The 17,583-nt window shown below is 47.0% G+C and overlaps 1 protein-coding gene and 1 long non-coding RNA gene across 2 annotated transcripts in view; one reads left to right on the top strand and one right to left on the bottom strand.

The window, feature by feature from the left end:
* Cacna2d3 (calcium voltage-gated channel auxiliary subunit alpha2delta 3) overlaps positions 1-17,583 on the top strand; it is an 812,900-nt gene that overhangs the window by 105,850 nt on the left and 689,467 nt on the right.
* On the bottom strand, positions 5,954-7,462 carry LOC121140954. Its single transcript, XR_005877913.1, has 2 exons — positions 7,358-7,462; positions 5,954-6,421 (listed from the first exon to the last, which is right to left on the bottom strand). It is a non-coding gene; the product is annotated as an uncharacterized LOC121140954 (long non-coding RNA).

The raw sequence follows: 17,583 nt of genomic DNA, 5'->3' as shown, positions 1-17,583 counted from the left end.
GCAGGCGGATCTCTGTGAGTTCGAGACCAGCCTGGTCTACAGAGTGAGTTCCAGGACAACCAGAACTGTCACACAGAGAAACTCTGTCTAACCCTCCCCCACCAAAACAAGACTTTTACAGTGGATTGCATGGTAGTAGTTGTGAGAAGGTGAGTTGCTAGTTTCTCACTAATTAATCCCAAGTACTAAGAGGTATTAGGAGCTGGGCCCTAAGAATTTGTATACAGTCTTACTTTTAAATAATACAAGGTGAGGTTTTTTTTCATGTCTGTTTTGTGTCTGTGCATCTATGTGTTTGAATGTACATGTCTATGCATGGGCAGAGGGAGAGGACATCAGGTATGACCTATCATTCTGCTTTATTCCCTTAAGACAGGGTAACTCACTGGACCCAGAGCTACGATGTTGGCCAGCAAACCCCAGTGACCTCCTGTCTCTGTTTCCCATAACTGGGTTACAGGCACAGGTGCAGGCATGCTGGCTCCTTTTTAAAAATGTGGGTGCTGGGATTCAACCTCAGATCTTCCTGCTTGCACAGGTACTCTTTCCAACAGATCCATTCTCCCCAGTACCATCAAGTGAACATTTAAAACCTCCAAGGAAACACATTGGAAGAGGGGAACTGAAGGAAGAATTCGCTTATTTGCTTTGCACAGAGTTCCTCACCACCACGTCACTTAGAATACATTCTTCAGTCCCATGGAGCTTCTTGGGTCTGTTCTTTTCCATAGCCTAAAGTTTTCACCCATGTGTTTCTTTGTAAGCTTTCTGGTGGCTTTAGAGAACTTGGGCTGTGAACCAGGTGTTTGGTTGATGTAGCAGAGAGGCAATAACTAAGTGACCACCAAGCCATTGTGGTTTGAAGGATAGTGTTGTCATCCCAGGACCCCATAGGCCCAGATGTTTTACACTTGGTTTCCAGTTTGTGTTCCTGTTAGAACAGGTTGAAGAGGTGTGACTTTGCTGGGGCTGTGCTTTGGGTTATTAAACCCCAAAGGTAGGCTATCTCAGTTTGCTGCTGTGGCCATAAAGCCTGCCTTCTGCCATGCTTCCCAGCCCCGATGGTGATGGCTTCTTATCCCTTTGGAATCCGAAGTCCAAATAAACCCTTCCCTCTGTAGGTTGTTTCGGTCATGGCGTTTTTGTCAAAGCAGTAGAAAAGTGACTGATGCAGCCATGCTGTGAACTCTGCACCTGCTCTTTGCCGACTCCCCTGCCATTTCCTCTCTTAGAATATGATCCCCGTAGTACAATGCTGTTCTGGTTAAGATAAAACCTGCACTGCTCTCACTCCTGAGGAACTGTGTGTGTACTAAGGAGACAGACAGACAAACAGTTATGTTCAACTTCGTGCCTTCCACCACACTGCTGGAAAGACAAATGCAGCCGTCTGGGGAGAGGGAGGGAATGGAGGCATGTGCAAGGCTGGCCCCTCTGATCGGGGGACATCTGACTGGGCGCCCCTCCTTTTCAATCCTCTTCTCCCCTCAGCACTTACTGCCACCTAATTTTTGTTTTGTTTTGTTTTTTGCTTTTTCCATCATCAATTATGAGAGCAGGAGTTTGCCCTGCTAGTGTTCAGCCTTGCATCCCTAGGGAGTGGTCCAGCCTAGTGCAGAGTGAACTGGATGAGTGATGGATGGAGCTATTAAGTGGGAGCCCCGGGAGCAACTCCCCATGGAGTGGATAATGCCCGTGAGATGACAGTGGTGAGGACCATGTATTTTGGTGTCTGTAGCCTTGTGTGCTTTTGGAAATATCCAGTGACATCACATTGGCAGAGCAACACAGTGACCTTTCGGATCTATTTTCTGGAGCAATTTAGGAATAGTGATTCTTTGGTAAAGAAAAATTTGGAGGCGGGGGCAGGGCATTGATATGTTGTCCTGGCTAGCATTGAACTTCTGACTTCAGCTTTCCAAGTGATTATGTCTTGTGCTGGTACACAATTTGTATAGCATTGAGAAAATGAACAGTGCAGGCATGGCTGGCTACTGGATAATCTAATCTAAAAAGTCTCCCTGGGGCATGAGTCCCTGAATTTGTTTCAAAGAGAAGTTAGAGATTACTAAGTATAAAGCATTGAAAGTCTGTTGGTGCATGATATAGTTTTTGTTTAGTCCTTTTGTAGAATTGCATCAGACAGGAATTGATTCTATCTAGAAGACAAAGGATGGTCTTGCTGCAGGAAAATAAAACCAAGCAGGGTTTCAGGAGCATTAAAAAATACCAACTCTCCCTGATTCTGGTTTCTAATACCATTTTTCAATAGAAAAAAAAAAGGGCCAGCATTGTATGGAGAAATGGCTGGTACTAGGGCTGAGGTAGGGAATTTATTAGTTGAGCTTGGAGCATTTGTGGTACCATAAAGTCAGGAAGTGATCAACAAACAAACAATAAAAACCCAACCTTGAGTATATACGAGAGAGATACAGGAATCAACCCCAAAAGCTCCCAGTGGTCAAAGCTGGAACAATTCAAGCAACATATTTCTTTAATGTAGCATTAGATCATAAACCAAAGCATAAAACAATCATTGATGGCATGTGCTAGTCAGGGAAAGGAGACAGATCTCCCCCACAGAAGGGATCCAAAGAATTTATGCAGCTCTTTTGTCATGAGGGAGCATAACTCTTCTCAGATGTGGTCTGCACGCATGGCTTACCTGAAAAGTGCATGTATGAGGTGTCAGGGAAAAAGTACAGTAACTAAATGGCAAGGGACCTGCTGGTCACCATTTCAGGTGACCTGGTCAGTTTCCACCATGATGAGTCACGTTAGTAGTATGTACCCTTGATAAGGTGTGGTGAAATTGGTTCTTTGTCTATGTGGTCTTTCTCGCCCAAAGCCAGAGCCCTGGTATGTTCACAAGAGCCCCAAACTATGCTCCATCTGAGAACAACCTATAGCACACTTTTCTCCAGGACCTCCAAAGTGCACTCATTAAAATGAGAACATGCTGTAGGATTCACGATAGACAAGAAGAGTCTAAGGGGATGAGATGGCCACACACAGAGTCATACCCTAGATGGGCTATTGGTACAGGGAAAGGACGTGGAATAGGCTAAGGGAAGCATCTGAATGATTGGTTCTGAGTGTTGACTTCAGCTCGTAATAGTGTATCCATGCATGTTCACTTTCTATGGCAAATGACCAAGCTAACGTAAGAGCGTGACTGCAGGGGAAACTGGGCACGGGACAGATGGGAACTCTGTCCTCCTTAGCAATAGTTCTAAAGCCAGTCTGAGAGAGGAATCATGTTAAATGCCTACTAGGCTATTACCCCTTTGGGGGGGGCAGCAGAATGCCAAGACACGTGCTAATATGTGTCCTCCCATTTAAGTGCTAACCAGACCCGACCCTGTTTAGCTCTTGTGATGAGAGTTGACGTATTTGGTGTGGTGTGATCACAGAGAATGGCGATGATTGTTTTTATGGATGGAGGTTGGAAGATGGCTTAAAGATCGATCAAAACTCTCTGCATAGGTATTTTCTTGCCAAGGTCAACTGGTGACTTTTCTAAATAATGCAAAGCTCATTCAAAGTACCGTTGTTCCACATGGCAACTGAAAACATTGTCTTGGTTCAAGTCCAGCCCTGGGACGTACTAGCCATGGGGATTTTATACACCTGGATGTTCTCAGCCCCTCAGCTTCTCCTCTGTAAGTGAGCATCCTGACATGTTGTGCCGCTGACATCCTGAAGGGTAAACAGAGCGTGAGTCTGCATGCAAGGTGCTGAGCATAGTACTTGGCTCTCACTAGCTGCTCCCTAGATGGTGGCATTTGCTGCTGCTGAGAACTTTTCCCTTTTTAACATGTGAAAGCATTTCGTGGACACCGACCTCAGAGTCTGCTTTCGGTGGCGGGCAGTGCCATAGGTATTAGATTTCAAGGCTGCCAGGACATTCTTCTCCTCGGTCATACGTGTTCTTGACATCTCCAGTGTCACATATAAAGATGGAGTGTGTTAAATAATGGTGTTTCAGCCGGGTGGTGGTGGCGCACGCCTTTAATCCCAGCACTTGGGAGGCAGAGGCAGGCGGATCTCTGTGAGTTCGAGGCCAGGCTGGACCGACAGCCTCCAAAACAATACAGAGAAACCCTGTCTTGAAAAACCAATAATAATAATAATAATAATAATAATAATAATAATAATAATAATAATAATAATGGTGTTTCAGATTACCGTCTCTCTCTCTCTCTCTCTCTCTCTCTCTCTCTCTCTCTCTCTCTCTCTCTCTCTCTCTCTCTCTCTCTCTCTCTCTCTCTCTGGCTGCTCATGTCTCCAGGGAAAGAAACGTGGTGTGGAGGAATTTTTAAGGTCTGTTGTAGAGCAGAGCAGGGGTTTGGGGAGCAGAAAGGAGTTCAAAGAGAGGATGAACACAAGCTGTTTGCATTCCTAAGCCCCCAGGATCTACCTAGGGCCAACTCCCATTGCCTTACGTAAGAAAGTTCATCTTTTGACTCCTGCTTATCTAAGTTGCCATGCATTTTGGATTTACTCAGACAAATGAAATATGAGTCCAATCATTTTTATAGATTTACATGTTAAAGATGAATCCTTACCCAAGCAGCTAGATCTGTGGAACTTGACTTTTATGAAGTGGGTTACCAGAAAACTCACAGAGACTTTTATAACGCTGAACTTTTTAATTGCCCCTCTCCTGCCTCCAATAATTACTGCGTTGGTATTATTTATCCTACTTAAAAAAACAAAAAACAAGCATTTCTACTTTCAGCCTGTGTTTCAACTAAGTAAACTCCTTGGCTCATCTCCTTTCCGATCTACGTTTTCCGAGTCTTTCTCTTCAATTGCAGGATTGCCCCACCAGTTACAGTTACTTGAGTCCAGGTTTTATTTTTCAGGCTATGCGTTCGTGTGTTCCAGGTTTTTATTTTTCAGGCTATGCGTTCGTGTGTGTGTGTGTGTGTGTGTGTGTGTGTGTGTGTGTACACATGTGGATGTGGTTTCTGAAGTCAGAGAAGCAGGTCAGGAGTCTCAGTCTATCAATTCCCACCTTATTCCCTGAGACAGAGTCTCCCACTGACCCTGGAGCTGGGCTGGCCATCAGCAAACCCAGTGATACCCAGCTCTGCCCCACCATCAGCGCCTGGCTTTTCAGAAGGGCTCTGGGGACTTGAATTTAGGTTCTCATGGATGGTAAGTGTCCTTACCCAGTGAGTCATCTCCCCAGTCTTGAGTATAAGTACTAATAAGTGCTAAGTAAGAAACAGATTGCTTGTAAGCAGATAAGCACTTAAAAACACACCAAGGTAAGAAGGATTTTGCTGATGAGCATTGAGTCTTTGAGAGTGGGCTGCGGTGTGGCTCATCTCCAAGCTCCCTCCTGTGATCCTGTCTCCTCACCCTAGCTCTGGAGCCTGGTGCAGAGGGATTAGCGTCCTGTTAGTTACTTTTCTACTCACCGGTGACAAAATTACCCGATGGGCAAAACCTAAGGGAGGAAGGGTTTCTGATCATGGTTTCTGAAGGATTTCGGGTCTTCCTGATATGAAGGCACATGGAGAGGTCCTGTGTGCATGGGAGCATCAGGGTTCAGCAGGTTCATATTGTGGCAGGTCAGAATGCAGAATGTCCAGGTTGGATCCTGGGCTGGGAATAACTTTCAAAGGCCAGCTGCTAATGCTCCCCAGGCCCCGATTCCTAAAGGCTCCATAAGCTTCACGATAGCTCCGCAAAGCTGGGGACCAAGGTAGCTGGGAACACCCAGGAGACAGGCAATAAAAGGAACATCCTTGAAAAACCCCCTTCTCTCTTACTTTCCAGCCCTTTTCCACAGACCACACTCCTTTTTTTCCCTGTGTCCGCCACTGTCTGCAGAAAAAAAAAACTTACCCACTATTAAAATGTTCCACCGTGTAGCCTCTCATGCCTGTTGTATATATTTGTGCTTTTTATACATTAAAAAAATAGAGAGGCTGAAACTCTGTAGAATTCTGGGTTTTATTTTCATCCTGTAATCTCCTGTATCGGCACCAAGTTATTAGTGAGCTGCCAATCACCTTTGCAAATTAAAGGGGCAGACGTAAATTGCAACTGAACCCAGAGGTAGAGCAAACCACATCGAATGATCACGCGGAGAAACAAAATCCAATTTGGATGCCGTAATTGCTTTCTTTTAGCAGCCCCACTATGTGGACTCATCCTAATGGGGAGACTCCAAAGGTGAATGCGCTTGCTGAAGATGCTTCCCCCAAACCCCATCGTCACAGAGTTTTCATCCTAATGGGGCGACTCCAAAGGTGAATGCGCTTGCTGAAGACGCTTCCCCCACCTCCACATCGTCACAGTGCTTCCTGGCACCCAGGACGCAGCGGTGGATCTCATTTCCACAGCATCCGTTATCATCACTGCTGTTGAAAAGTGGGCGTGGTGAAGCGAGGGGAACCTGGTTTTCCTGAGAAGGCACAGCAACACAAAAGGTCGTCTGTAACTCCAGCCTAGGTGGCGCAGAGTCTTTGTAAACATTGTTGAAGAGATGGCAAACTTTAGGCAGATACCCCGCGAGGCAGATACCCCCGTGAGGCAGTGACCCCCGCGATGCAGTGACCCCCGCGAGGCAGATACCCCCGCGAGGCAGATACCCCCGTGAGGCAGTGACCCCCGCGATGCAGTGACCCCCGCGAGGCAGATACCCCCGTGAGGCAGTGACCCCCGTGAGGCAGTGACCCCGCAAGGCAGATACCCCGCGAGGCAGGTACCCCCGCGAGGGACCCCCATGAGACAGTGACCCCCGTGAGGCAGTGACCCCCGCGATGCAGTGACCCCCGCGAGGGACCCCCATGAGACAGTGACCCCCGTGAGGGACCCCCATGAGACAGTGACCCCCGTGAGGGACCCCCATGAGACAGTGACCCCCATGAGACAGTGACCCCCGCGATGCAGTGACCCCCGCGAGGGACCCCCATGAGACAGTGACCCCCGTGAGGCAGTGACCCCCGTGATGCAGTGACCCCCGCGAGGCAGATACCCCCGTGAGGCAGTGACCCCCGTGAGGCAGTGACCCCCGCGAGGCAGTGACCCCCGCGATGCAGTGACCCCCGTGAGGCAGTGACCCCGCAAGGCAGATACCCCCGTGAGGCAGTGACCCCCGCGATGCAGTGACCCCCGCGAGGGACCCCCATGAGGCAGTGACCCCCGTGAGGCAGATACCCCCGTGAGGCAGTGACCCCCGTGAGGCAGTGACCCCCTCGAGGCAGTGACCCCTGCGAGGCAGGTACCCCTGTGGCACTTTGGCTTCTTTGACATAGTTAGTCTGCCCCTGTGGTGCAGTTAGCCTCCGTGATGTAGTTAAGTCACCCCTGTGGTGCAGTTACCCCTATGGCCCCGTTACCTGGGTGGTAAAGTTGCCCTGGTGGCCCAGTTTCTTCTGCGACCCAGTTTCATCTGTGGAGCTTTTTGTGATGGAGCCGCCCTTCCCTCCCCTCCCCCGGCCCCCATGTGGTGCAGTTTGAACCCTCCCAAAGCAAAAACGGTCACTCAACGTCAACTCTCCATCCTCTGATTTGAGGACATCGTTTTTGCGCACGCCCCCGAAAGTGGTGTTTATCAAAAGACACAAACCGTAGCACCAGCAATAAACTCGTTGGAAGCATTCAGCCCATTTCCCATTGTTTTGCTACCTCCGCATAAACCAGCAGATGTGTTTATTGTTGCAAAGTGTAAACACTCTGTGCATGTGATGCCTATAAATCATCGGTTACCTGTCATTTTTTTTTCTCTCTACTGCCTGTCAAAATATTAACATCTTGGGTGTGAGAAGGTGCCAATGTTTAGCCCTGTGGCTAGGCTACAGGACACCAAGCAGCACTGTACAGAAATGACAGAGCCAGCGGGGCCGAGGCTCTGAGACGACACTTGGCTTGGAGTCTAGTTAAGACCTTTCAAGGCTTCTTGAATAGCAGGGGAATTTCTGAGGTAGAACTTTGGAGAGTCTTTGCATTTTCTATCACGGAAAACTGGGGAAATGAAAGAGAAAAGTCAGTTGTTTACGGAGTAGTCAAATGCCAAGGCATTCCCTCCATGCTTTTTACCCAGTGAAGGTCATACCCCCCGGAAGAGCTGCTCAGAAGGAAGGGCCAACTTGAATTTGGGGCAAATTAATGGTTTCTCGTGTTAGTCATCATTGACGCAGGTAGGGCTCCAAATTAGTTAGACTACAGTGTCCACCATCAGATCTCTGACAGTGAAATCTGGCGATGCTTTTGAAATAATAAGGCTTCAAGATGCCACCTGGGGACTCGGTGATGCGTCATTAACTATTAGTTCCTGTAATCACCCCCACAAACGGTACCTGTAGCATCTTTTCTGGGGGCAGGATTGAAGTTTGCAGGATAGGCAATGTGCTCTTATAAACAACTTGGGCCAGCAGGATGGCTCAGTGGGTAAAGGTGCTTGCTGCTAAGACTTGATGACCTGAGTTCAGGTTCAGGGACCTATGTGATAGACTGTGAGAATTGGCTCCCAGGGGCTGCTGCTGTATGAGCCTCACATACTCTGGGGCTGGTGCAAAACTGCCTGTCCTACATACACAGCTCATGAATAAATGTAATAAAAGGTAAATTAGAAAGATCTTAACTTCTAACTCAAGACTATAAAACATCCCTCACTTTAGCATTTATGCCAGTATTCCCTGGGTGGTCTAAGATGTTAAAAGGGGCTTTTTGAAAAAGAAAGTTTGCAATATGTAAACCGTAAGGACGGGAGAGAAATAATTGGCTGCTGGGTTTCCTTCTTTCTGCTTAAGTGAAAATGAAATTTTGGGCAGGAGCCACAGAATGGTTTGGCAGGTCTTGTTGGTTGATCGTTGTGGGCGGGGGGGGGGGCAGTGACCCTGAAGTTTGAGGTGAAAGATCAATGTTGCCAAGTCAGTCTGTTTTGTTCCAACCTGCCCTAGAGAACGGTAATTACCAGATATATTAATGCTTGTCAGAGATGGTTACTGGAACCCTCTGCTGCTTCAGCATAATCGGAACGACAGAAGTTGTGGAGGGTTTGCCTTGGGACAGGCACCCGCCGCTCAGAATGCTAATTGGCTGGCATAGAGGGAGACAGGCTCAGTACCTGAGCAGCCTTCCCATCGGGAAATGGCGAGTGGGTGAGGAGTTGGACTCGCCTGTCTCATGACTCATGGTGTGATTCTCTGAATCGATTCCCCACTGCTGTTGTACAAAGAGGTGAATCCTGAGAAGAGTAGGAGGTGGAAACCCAGAGGACAAGGGGACAGGGATGTCCTTCTGTATATATGTTTCTCTTATTGGTTGATGAATAAAACACTGTTTGGCCAATAGAGGCAGGAAGATAGGCAGGACTAGGAGACTGGAGAATTCTGGGAAAGGTAGGCAGAGAGAGACTGTGAAGAGACGCCCAGTGGAGATCAGGAAGACAGGATGCACCAGGCGTTCTCTGGTAAGATAAGGCCACGTAGAAATACATAGATTAGCAGTTATGGGTTAATAATTAAGACAGAGCTAGCCAATAAGAAGCCCTAGCTATTGGCCAACAGTTTTGTAACTAATATGGCGTCCGTGTGCTGATTTGGGTCTGAGAAGTGGGGGTAGGACCTGGTGGGTCCAGAAAACTCCAACTACAGGTGGATCTACATAAAAATGCGTTATATAAGTCCCTGGTTGTGAAGGGAGTGAGTCCTTATTATTTTTTAAGATTATATACTTGTGTCTGTATATATGTGGGCATGTACACGTCATGACGTGTGTGGTGGCAGTCAGAGGGCAACTTATGGGAGTCAGTTTTCTCCTATCTTGTTGGTCACGGGGCTAGCACTCAAGCTATCAGGCTTGGCACCAGGTGCCTTTATTGACGACGGAGCTCTCTTTCCCAGTAGAACTCGAAGCCACTGGCAAATGGGCTGTGTAGGTAAGCAGTGGACGTCTTTAGGGTCACCATGCATTTTTGCTCTTGCTCACCATCATACGTGGTTTCTGAGAGAAAGGTAAACACCGACATATGACGTCTCAGTGACGGGCTCGGGGCTGACGGCTTCTGCCTGGCAGGTGCCCCTGAAAACACTTCCCGTCGTGAACGTGTTAGTGAAGAGAACAGCTGTCGTGGTGGGGCTGGGCACTCTGTTCAGGGCCTTCTTTGGCTTCTAGAGTCTGCCGTTCCATACTCTCTGGGGACAAAGGCCTTTGGAGACGTTTGGCCGGAAGACGTGTCCTGCTGCGCACCTCCAGCAGGTGGGATTTCAGGAGACCTGAGGCGGTCATTTTCCATGCAGAGTGCGTGGATGGCTTTGTACGGTGGCTTGGGACTCGCATGCTACCTCCCGTGGCTATTTGTCACACAGGGAAAGCAGGGGGAACTCCACTAGTTATGGCAGGGCGTGCCAACCACAGTGAGCCGCCAGAGTAGGGTGACGAGAGTTTGGGTTTGAGGGCCATCGTGCACTGAGTTTCAAATGCCAAGCGTGTGCTGGTGACGACGGGTTGACGACTTTCAGTGGTTGTTTCCTGTTTGAGCTCGGACAACTCATTTCTCTTTCCTCAGCCTCTCATGTAAAATTTGAGAAGAGGGTTGCTGTGAGGTTTAAGCAGAGAAATACATAAAGGCTTTAGTTCGGGTTACAAGAATCTCAAGCCCGCTCCCCATTTCATAAGCCTAGCCGCGTACAGGCCTCATGGTCACTGGGACTGTGCCTCAAATGATGACATTTATGTAAGAGCGTGGTGAGGGGCTGCCGCATGCTTCCAAATTATTTTCAGATTTTTTTCTTTGCCTTTTCTTAATCATTGACAGCCTGGTCTTAAAGTTGCCAACTCCTTTCCACATGGAGACTCGGAGAAAAAAAACACCTCGGGCTTGCAAATCATTTGTGTCTTTTTCATTGTCACTCAAATGGAGACATTTTTCCTTTGGTGTTTTTGGTTTTCAGCATGGGGTGTGTGTGTGTATGTGTGTGTGTGAGTGTGTGTGTGTGTGTGCACATGCATGTTTAGGCATATATGTGTGGGCACATTTGTGTGTTTTCCTGAAATGTTGCTCATGCATGTTTGACATTGAATTTCGGAGTCTTTCTGGACTGTTCCCTACCTCATACTTTGAGGCAGGGTTTCCCAAAGGCCCAGAGCTTGAGAGCATGACTAGATGTAGGACTGGATGCTAAGCTACATGTAGAACTAGAATAGATGCTTTGCTCTCAGTTGTGTGTGTGTGTGTGTGTGTGTGTGTGTGTGTGTGTATGTATGTATGTATGTATGTGAAAGGTTCAGTCATTACGCTGGCTTGCCCTGTTACCTGGCAGGATGCACTCAGGCAGCACTCTGTCCAGCCCAGAGTTCTGTGAGAACCACACAGGTGCAAAGGACCCTTTAAAGGACTGAGCCCCGCCCGCATATGCTCTCTCTCTCTCTCTCTCTCTCTCTCTCTCTCTCTCTCTCTCTCTCTCTCTCTCTCTCTCTCTCTCTCTCTCTCTCTCTTTCTCTAAGCTCTGCACGGGTTGGTTACCTCTCACCCCCCCTTTCCCTCCCTGTCCACCAATAAAACTCCACGTGGGATCGTTGAGTCATGGTTTGTGTCTCGTTACTGGATAAACCCAGACATTTTAACAACATTGGTTCCCTGACCGGGAACCTAGACATTTTAACAACAGTATGTATGTATGTATGTATGTATGTATGTATGTATGTATGTATGTTTATGCTGTGCATGTGTGTTGGTGCACATATATGTGCACACGCATGTACATGTGTGTATGAGAGAGAGGAGGGGGAGGCCTTAGGTTGGACATCAGGAGTTCGCCGTGGTTACACCCAGCTATATCCATTTAGACAGGGTCTCTGAGATGAACTCACAGCTCACAGATATGGCTCACTCTGGGGATCCTTGCCTCTGTCTTCTGAGCTCTGGAATTAATCAAGGGGATTTTCTACACCCACATGGCACATACACAGGTTCTGGGTTTCTGAACTCCTGTCTTCAAGCCTGTGGGGCAGATGTTGTAACTGGTGGGCCATTTTTCCAGTTCCAAGAATGGACATTTTAAACTAAAGCTACCACATGACAACTCACGACAGGAAATCTCTATCAATACGCCTAATTGCTTTGGAATTTAAATTGTAATTTTTTTGTTTAAATTCATGTGTATCTGCATCCCTTGCTCACTAGACCATCAGCTTAATGCAGGGCTATCTTCTCTGGCCTGTTTTAATTGATTTCCTGCAGCTACGGTTTGAATACCAAGTGCCCCTCCAAGGGCGTCACATGCTGAGGACTTGGTCTCTGCTCATAGAGCTGTCAATAAGTGATTGGACCGTGAGCATCCTAACCTCATCTTCGGGCTCCTAGCTGACTGTGCTATCAGGGGTTGGGCCCTTGCTGCAGCAATCAGGCCCCAGAAGCTATGACTCTGAAGGGTGGTTCTTTTGCAAGACACTGCACCTCTGGCTCCTCTTTCCCTGTTTTCTGGCAGATGTGGGATGAGCAGCTTCACTCTACCAAGGCTTCCTCATGATGCTCTGCTTCCCCACAGGGAGCTGTGCCTTCCTTCAAGCCTCTCTCCCATCATCACATAGATGGCGCATGCAGGTGGCCATTTACATGTCTTTGCAGCCCGTCCCCAGACACTCGCTCATACCGTATTTTTCTCCTCTTCCTGTGTGAAGCTGTCTTTAATCCGCCGTTTCCGCCATTTCCTTTCTATCCTTGCCCCCCCACCTCCCGTTTCTAAGAGTTTTGTTAGAACGCGGGCTATTTCCCGTCTAGTGTTCCCGTTGCTCGTGTTTGATTCACTCACTGTAGGGCTCACCTGCTCTCTGACCTTGGAATGTTTCTGTGTGTCTGCAGTGATGACCCGGGGGCTTGGTCGGGTTCAGTTGAGTTCTGGGTTGATTTCTGGCACTGGCACAGTGTTGTTTTTCTGGGACTTCAGAGGTTGCTTGGAACCATGGCTCTCCCTCTCTGGTCCGTTGGTGCTCTGCTGTTCAGTGCATAAGTGTATTCATTTACTGCAGTGGCGAAGTCGTGGTCTCCTGACCATATTGTTAAGCTTGTGGCACACTTTGAAAAGGGATGTCGCCTTTATTTCTTCTTGGGTTTTCAATTCAATTTTGTTTATAAATTATAGATAAGATAACTCTTTGATTTAAAAGACAATTTTACGATGATCTTTTATTTATTTATTGTATGTGGTAAGTAGTGTGTGTGTGTGTGTGTGTGTGTGTGTGTAGATTATGTGCATGTCATGCCCATGCATACAGGACAGAGGACAACTCAGGAGTTGGTTCTCCCTTTCCACAATGGGCTCCTTGGTTGTCGGGCTTGGTGGCAAGTGCTTTTATCTGATGAACCTCCTTGCTGCCTGCTCACTATTTTTGTTGTTGTTTTGTCTTTGTTTATCTGTGTGTAGGCCGTTGTCTGGGAGCTAAGGGTGTCCCATGTTCCTGCCTATCCGTTACTTCTCATACTCCTCAGGAGATACAGTAGAAAGTGGTTAGCCTGTACACGTAGGATTCATTCTCTCACTCTGCTTTTGGACAACGCTTCACAGAGTTCCCACTTACCGTCTTATAACACAAGCATAGGTCTTCTTTCTTTCACACCAACCCCCTCAGCTAGCCCCAAGAAAAACAAACAAACAACTCGTTCCTAAGGGTACATAGGTGACAGAAATCACATGCTGACTCGTTTGTTTAATCCGCTTGTGTATGGAATACATTCCAGGATGATGCAATCACCACGAAGCCTGTAGACACTTAGCTCTCCTCTGTGCTTGTCTTTCCTGTTTACACCGTGTGTTTGTCTTTCCTGTTTACACTCTGTGCTTGTCTTTCCTGTTTACACCGCGTCTGCATTTTGAGAGCATATAGCTCCTTCCTCACTCATAATTTTCCTCCATCTTAATCTTAAAAGTATCTGTATTTGTGCTAATCACCACCAGTCTTAGTCTGTGCTCTTTTGGTGTTTTGACAGCCCGGGGCTTAGCCCCTAGTGTGTTTCTCAGAAACGGCTCAGGGGAAGAGTATCCTCTGATGTCTTACATGTTGCTATGTCCTTTATGCTTGAAAGTAACTAGAAATCCTTAGCCCATCTTACCTTTTAAGTTTGTTTTCTTTCCTCTTTCCCTCCTCTTCCCCTTCTATCATAGATTATTTTTTTCATGTCCTGTTCTTTAATCGTGGTTCTGACATGCTTCCTGTGTTCTCACTTTATCTTGATGGTCAGAATCTCGGAAAAATGTGTTTGTTCTCTTTGCGCTTTAGCCATAGGAGTAGACATGTGCAGAGAGGCAGGGCCACATCCCCACAAAAGCAGCGGCCATGTTTCATTGACACTGTGGAAGAAACTACAGGAATGGTAGTTCTGAAGTTAGAAATGGTACTGTGACTACACATCCTCCTAAGAACTAATTTCACATGAAAATGAGCCACAAGAAGAGGATGGAGATAAATTCCCCAGGCAAAGACAAAATGTACAACTGAGAATAAGAGCCAAGCCACATGTCTGTAGAGAGAAAACTTCAAGATAAAACCGGAACATGGACACAGCACATGGCCAGTATAGCTACCTCATGAACATGGACCATGAACCCATTAAGAAACAAACACAGGGTTGGAGTGTATGACATAAACCTAAAAAAAAATCTTGGCAATAAGGTTCTAGAAGCTTCAAAGTAATAAAAGAAGAAATTTAGTGATAACGATTGAGCTAGAAAGAACACATGAACAAAAACGGATAACCCTTAAAGAAGGTAGGCGATGAAAATTAAGAACATTTTAAATCGAAAAAAATGCGACAACATATTAAAGACACGTAAAAGAGATTCAACATGTGACTAATAGGAGCCCCTGGAAAAGAAAACCAAACCAAGGACCAAAGCTTTGTGTTTCTCTACAATGCAAGAAAAAGTTCTCAGCATGAAAATGATTGGAAGCTCTACGTTGGGATCCCATTATAGAGACAGTGACCCATGACAACCAGCGTCTGAGACAAACTGGTGGCATGTCAGCTGTCCACTGTTTATGTCTGCCATTTTTAGTGCAGTACCTGGTGAATAGTAGTTACTCAACTGTGCTCAGTACTGGCCACGTGAATTAAAGTTTGATGAGTAAATAAGAGAGTCCCAAGAAAGTTTAGAAACTGTGATGATCTTATTTTCCTTATTTACCACTTGCTATACATTGCCTGCCAATGTAATAAAGTCATTACGGAATGAATTATGTTCACCCACAAAATCCATAGATTGAAGTCTGTAGTGGTTGGTGAACCATCTCCCCACTTGCTCATCTATTGAAGATTTGTGTCCAACTAGTGGGGGCACTTTTAGGAGCTGGTAGAGACTGTAGGCGGTGAGACCTAATTGGAACATGCTGGTCACTGGCAACCAGTCTTCGGGGTTGCCATTGTTCCCTTCTGGCCTCTGATTCTGTTTCCTGCTTTCCATGAGCCTAACGGTTCTTCCCACAGACTCCAGGTGCCATGTTGTTCTGCCCAAGCCCATGAGACCAAGTAACCACGGCCTGAAGTCTCTGGAACCATGAGTCCAAATTACACTTTCCTCCATTAAGCTATTTTCGTCACAGTGGGAAAAAAAATCACCACTGTGAAAGCGTAGTCACCAATGTGTCTGTGTTCAGCAATGGGGTCTTTAAGAAGAAAATAATCTCGTATCAGTGGGGCCCTAATTCACTAGGAGCGGATGCCCTTCTGATAAGATGAATGAGCATCAAGGACGTGCCGTAGGTACACGCGGGAGAGTCGATGAGAGGACTCAGTGGAAGGCGACCCTCTGTAAGCATGCAAGAGGGGCCTCAGTGGATATCCGCCCCGTCAGCTCTTGACTATGAACTTCCAGGAGGGATGAAGGTCAGGTGGAGAGTCTTTAGGAAGAAATGGTGGTTCCACAAGGCCCTGGAAGGCAGCAACAGTTTACAGGCTTCACACACAGATCTTCTGAGCCATGGACTGGGTGGGGAGAGACCTGGAGCACTCTGAGTAAGCAAGGCATGTCACAGTGAAAGACCTGAGGTTATCAGGCTTCAGGCCTGTGACGTACTGAGCTCAATAACCAGACAGTTGGATGCAAACTGCAAGAGGTTTATTGTTTACACAGGTGTCTGTGGGCGATTCAGCAGCCTTAGCTAACTGAACGCACTGGGCTTTGGGACAGTTTTCTTTTTATATACATACTTTTGGCAAGCAAAGCAATAGGGGTATTGTAAGAAGTGGAGCTACTGCAGGTGCAGATCTGGGCAAGCAATAGGAGTATTGTTAGAACTCGGGAATAACTCATCCTTCCTGGAGAAACCACAAGGTCAAGATTAAACTTATCTTAACAGTCCTGCATCAGCACTCTGGGCCAGATGTTCTTTTTAATTCGTCCTTGTTCCCTGTCTAGGGGAAGGGACCTTGGGGAATTTTCCACTGAGGCGACCTTCTGAGTCTCAAAGTGGGGGGCAGTGTATTGAGGTTTTTCAACAGCAGGCAGGCAGGAAGGAAACACAGCATCAGGATGGCACGAAGGGAAGGGCTGCCCTTCCAGAGGCAGGAGACACAAAGTTAGCCCCTGGCTTTAGGTGCAGGGCTCCTCTGGCTCTCTGCCCTAAGCCAGCCCTGTTTGTGTTTGAGTTCAGTGATCACACATCCAGCTATGTAGCCGTGTCTCCACAAGACCACGGGCTATTTACAAATGGAATGAGATGCTAAGGGCAGCAGCATTCTCTGCAGGAGTCTCCTTCCTGTCGTCCACACCTGTTTTTGTTTTGAGTCTCTGTTTTTGTTTTGAGTCTCTGTTAGTGAACAAGAATGAGTGGGACTCTCAAGGTAAACCTGCTTTGCACACAGGGACCTCTGTCTTTCCCTGTGCAGAGAGGTCCCCTCTTGCCCAACTCTTAGGGTAATTTCAGAAGTGGAGTCTCGCTCTCTCTCCTTCAGCAACAACGTTTGCTTAGCATTCGCTCCTGCCCATGTTAATCCAGTCTGTGTTCCTCTCTCTCCAAAGCAAATAAATGTTGTGAGTTGGGAAACTGAGTCTCAGCTGATAAGGGAGCAGAAATAGTGTCAAGTGACCTGCTTCCAAGGGACTCACTAGTGAAATCTCAAAATGACATTGTCATAAAGAGATGGCTTTGCAAGCCAAGGTGAGATGCTCAAAGACCTGCCAAGTTAGAACGGGCCTGGTGTTTCACTGTCTCAGTCTTCCTGTTGAAGCAGTCCCTTGTTCTCCTATTTATGCATTTATGCAATTCTTTATTCATATGGTAATCTCTTTAGAAATCCTCCTTAATTGGGCTTCCAAGATACCATTGTGTAAAGTACCAGGACCCTACAGTTCTCATCTTCCATCCCCTACCCATTCTATTTATACTTTTTTTTTTGTAAGGACAGATCTATCCTTAAAGGGAAATCTTTGTTTTCTTGTAGGATGGTCTGAAGACAGCATTGCCATAATGCGAACCTCAGATTTCTGTTTGTTTGTTTGGAGTGTGGGTGTATGCCCCTGCCTGCTTGTGGATGTGTAGGTGCATGTGTACATGTGTGGGCATTTGAGTATGGGTTGGAGTGCTTGTCATTCCTTTCTTTTTTTTTGAGGCAGGGTCTCTCGCT

This window comes from Mesocricetus auratus, unplaced genomic scaffold (genome assembly GCF_017639785.1).
Source record: "Mesocricetus auratus isolate SY011 unplaced genomic scaffold, BCM_Maur_2.0 Super-Scaffold_100006, whole genome shotgun sequence".
NCBI classification, from domain to species: Eukaryota; Metazoa; Chordata; class Mammalia; order Rodentia; family Cricetidae; genus Mesocricetus; species Mesocricetus auratus.
The sequence above is the reverse complement of the archived record's forward strand: the minus strand, read 5'-3'. Positions and strand labels throughout refer to the sequence as shown.